This window comes from Helianthus annuus, chromosome 16 (assembly GCF_002127325.2).
Source record: "Helianthus annuus cultivar XRQ/B chromosome 16, HanXRQr2.0-SUNRISE, whole genome shotgun sequence".
Lineage (NCBI taxonomy): Eukaryota > Viridiplantae > Streptophyta > Magnoliopsida > Asterales > Asteraceae > Helianthus > Helianthus annuus.
This window is the reverse complement of record NC_035448.2, coordinates 66320372-66325231: the sequence shown is the minus strand read 5'-3', so window position 1 is coordinate 66325231 and position 4860 is coordinate 66320372.

Below are 4860 nucleotides of genomic sequence, written 5' to 3'. Positions count from 1 at the left end.
CCTTCGTCCATATTTCTTATGAGAGCTAATGGCATTTCAAATTCAATCTATGCTCACATGATCTAATAGTTCATTTCACAGCCAAATCATACCATTTAATCATTCGTAACATGTATTCCACCCCCGAGAGTTATAAAACCAAAAACAGTTAAGAGAAAAGGGGGGACATGAACTCACAAGTTTGCGTCCTGCTATCTCGTATGCTCAAAGTCCTTCTATGAGTCGTATAACTACCTACACACGTGCCATGTTTTTATTAGACGTTTAGGTCGTGTAACGACTCTTTGTCTTAGTTGTTCATTAAGACTTGTTTTGGGAATCTTGGTATATTTTGAGTTACATCATTGATGTATATTATAATATTCCCAAGTATATAATTATTTGTTTAAATAATAAATATTTTAACTTAAATTATATTTATTACGTTTTGGAATATTAGTTAAAACAATCTATTCTAACTTGGTAAAACATGCAGTTATGCGTATGTGTTCTCCCAAGGATGGGTATAGTCATACTTGTGTATATTAGACTTGTGTATTTGCCAAGTATCAGTGGCGTATTCCGGTGTATATTTATACGTACGAGGATACGTATTCTTATTGTGTTTATTAAGTATTCTTATACTTAATTGCTGTATTAAGTCTTCCGGAATAATATTTCTAATAAAAATTCATCAATATATATTCTCAAAATATATATTCTAAGAAATATTACATAGAAAAATTATTTATAATTTTTCCCTTGGCAAAAATATTTATAATTTCATATAAACCTTAAAAATAATATATTTTCAAGTCTAACTTAGAAAATATATATATAAATCCATTTTTCACCCAAAAATAATGTATTCCATATTTATTTAAGAAAATATACATTTTCTCCCAAAAATGATATTTCTTCTAATGATTTCAAGGAAAATATTTATTTTTATTTACCCAAAAATAATATATTTCCTTCTTGTAAAAAATATGATATATCTTTGTAATAATTGTAAAAATCATATTTTTGTTCTCTTGGTATCCAAAATACCATTTACCAAAATACACTTATGAATTTATTTCCGAAATATTTTTGTGAGTTATATTCCTTGTTCGGTTTGGCCAATGTTTTGGGTATAAATTATGTGTTTATTTCTTGGAATTTTGGTGATATTTTGTATCGGAATTTCTTGGTATTTTGGTGAGTTATATTATTTCAAGTCCTAAAATAATATAACTAATACACATAATATACAAATAATCACACACATGGTGACATCTAAATACATATTCTCCTAAATAAATATTTAGTCACTTTTATTATCAAAAACCAACCTCCAATATTTTGTAATTTTTGTAACAAAAATTATGGAAATCTTTATATGAAAATATATGGTTAAAATATACTTGTAAATATTTTTTTAAAAATATTTTTTCTAAGTGTTAAATTTCTAGAAAAATTTTGCCGTAGTTTCCCCTTAAAAATGGAGGTTTCCATGCTTTCAAAGCATATCATTTTCTTTTATAAACCATCACAATCAACAACAAATCAAATAACACTTACCAATTTGCCAAAATCAAGCATAAATTACTACTTCATGAACTTGAAAGTTTACAAAAACTTGTAGTAACTTACTAGTGTTTTTAGTAGGCCTAGTTACCCTTTAAAGTGTGGTTATTTATTTAAAAACATCATCTTTGAAGAAGTTAGATGTTTACAACTTGTAAATCATTTTTCTAAAAATGTTTCTTCTTGAGTTTTTCTTGTTAAATATATATTTCTACACTTGATTAACCACTAAAAATATGATTAATTTCTTTAAGAACTAAGTTTATGTAAATCTTGTATTTTTAACTTAGTTTCTTGAAAAATCATTCTTAAAATCATAGGTTTACAAGACTTTATACTTACTTTGATCATCATTTTTCAAGAAAAACAATTTACACTTCAAGTTCATGATTTACAAAAGGATGATCTATTGATCTACAACATAATCATCCTCTCATCTTACTAGATTATGTCTTTAATCACCATCTAGCAAGATCATATGATGTTTAACATCATTAACATACGCAATCAACAATCAACAAGCATAACAACACTTAAACAACTTGATTTCTTATGATTTTTAAGCTTATGTTTAAGTTTCATGTTCTTGATTCATAGTGTTCTTCATGATTATCAACTTGTATCATTCTTTAACCAACTAAACAAGATGTAAAATGGAGTGTAGATGATCTTACTACTAGCTCAAGGCTAGGGATGATCACAAGATGAAGAAGAGGTGGTTAAAAGCTTGTATGAGAGGTCCTTCAACTTTCAATGCTTGCAACCTTCTTAGATAGGCTTAAGACACCTTGAGAACACCTTAGAATGTATAGATTGAAGCTTGAAATGAAGATGTATGGAGATGGTGGATGGGCCATGAGCTAAGGGAGAAGAAGGAGAAGATGTGGTGTTGTGAAAATGTTGAAATGATAAGGAGGTTAAGTCTTGTGGTTATAAGTATTATTTTCCAACAACAAATCACTTTTAGGAGATTATGTCTAACATCCATGAAACATGATCCAATAAAATATTAGAACAAAATCTTCTTGTGGGGCCCATGTATAACCGGTTATGAAGGGGGGGGGGGGTTAGTTAGGTTTCAATCCTTGATTAAGCAATCTAGTTAGAATGTAATGGTTGTAGGATCGTGAAACGACCTTAATGAGTCAATCAGAAGAGTGCTTAGACAGAATCAGAGGCGGAATTCATTGATTCTGTCTTTGTTTAGCTTGTATAACACTAGAAATCATTAATCTGTCTCAGTTTATTGATCTAATCACAATTTACAAGCTGGAGACACTTCGATAGAGCTTCGTCGTCGGAAACAAGAAGATTACCACTAATTTCGCTTGAGGAGGTATTTATAGGCATATGATTTTGCTTGAACATGCTCAAGCGGAATCACTTGTTCAAGCGAAATCACCACTCAAGCGGAAATACCACTCAAGCGGAAATACCAACTTGATTTCGCTTGTAATGACCATGTGTCATTTCAAGCGGAATTACCCACAAACACATATTTCCTCGTTTTTCGTGCCCTGATTTATCTTATCAAGAACAAGACTCGAACGAAGATGAAGTCGACAGACAACTGCACCAACAGACTCCCCCTTGAATGTTGACGGAATCTTCAGTGAGAGTCTTTAACATGACGACTCTTCAATCTTAATTGGTCTTCTTTCTTTCTTAGCATGTACCAGGATCTTCTCTTTGGCTCTAACCTCGTCAGACTCCCCCTTTCATCATGCTGGGATCGCTGTCTGGAATTAGCTATCACCTTGAGATCAAACCCTGGCTTTATCTCTTTTCAGCTCATTACCTACACAATTTTCTCACAAACACATAAGTTTTTACAATAGTTACATCAAGTTCAATTTAATGACCTTGATTAACTAATCAAATTTTCTTTCTCAAAACAAATTTCTTCATTTAAGCACACACTCCCAACCCTGTTCATCATGTTCAGCACTTGGAATTTTGACAATCAGCTCTTCAACATCAGTTGTCGAAAATCTTTTTGGATTTTTCAAAATTTATGCTAAAACACACTAAAATCTTTTTCGATTTTTGAATATAACTGAAATGAAATGCAATAAAGAAATATTTACAGACACTATTTTTGTGAGCTTGTGTAAGAGGATCATATCAGTTTATGTGACCAATCACTAGCACTGTTAAGCTTTAAACATTTTCAGTTCTAAACGATTCACATAGATTGACGATATTGTTGTCCACTTAAACTCAATCTAAAAACTTTCGAAATGCTTACCGATACGTTAAGGTATATTAATTATGCACTAAGTTCTTATGGACCCCACGATCTCAGCATATCCCCTCATCATGCAATACACTAACTCAAGTAATGCCTTTAAACTTTTATCAACTGTTATCTATGCAAAAACAAAGCAGAATGTTTAAACATTAACAATCAGGTCGATACTTCCCTATACGCAGAGAAAGTCCAATGTTTAAACAAAATAAGAAAAATAAAAATAAGTTGAAGTTGTTTAGGCTATAACCACCAGGTCGATACTTCTGTATACGCAGAGGAGGTCCAAAGCTTAAACGAAACACCAAAGAAAATAAAGCAGAACGTTTAGGCACCAACATCCAGGTCGATACTCACGTATACGCAGAGGATGTCCAATGCTTAAACAAAATAAAGAAATAAGACAAGTTTAAATCTTTGCAAAAGAAATACACAATCACAGTGTCATTTTCAGCAAAGTTGTGAAAGCTCACAAACTTAACCAGTTTTTATGCTTTTTGGCATTCAGCGGCGATTACTGAGTAGGCACACAATCAAGAAAGACAAAACTAAGTACTATGCTTTCAATCATGTTTCCCACTAGAACTAGGCTTTTTCATTTATGTTTGTACCGTTATCGCAAATCTACTAGTCTAGCTGAGCCTATCGTCACATCCTTAGAGAGATCGTTTATCACTTTTGGCATTACATTTCTTTAGCATGCTGTGATAGTCCACTGATTTACTATCATTTCCTCTTGTATCAACAAAACTCATTTTTTATATTTTTCAATGTTTTTGACTTTTTCAAATTTTCTAATTTTTTTTTAAATTTTACTCCCCCTAAAATAAAAATATGTTTCAATTTTGATTTTCTGGGAAAATTTGAAACAACCTGTACAAACTTGACAACTTGATGAAAATCGCTTCAATTCTCCATCCACTTGGCGTAAACAATCAGAACTCCCCCTTACAACAAACTATTTTCCCATTATGATTTCAAAACGCTTAAGTTTGTTTTAATCAAAATGGTTTTTCCGAAAAACTTAGTTTGTTTACCAACCATTTGTAGGTTCGGGGTCACTT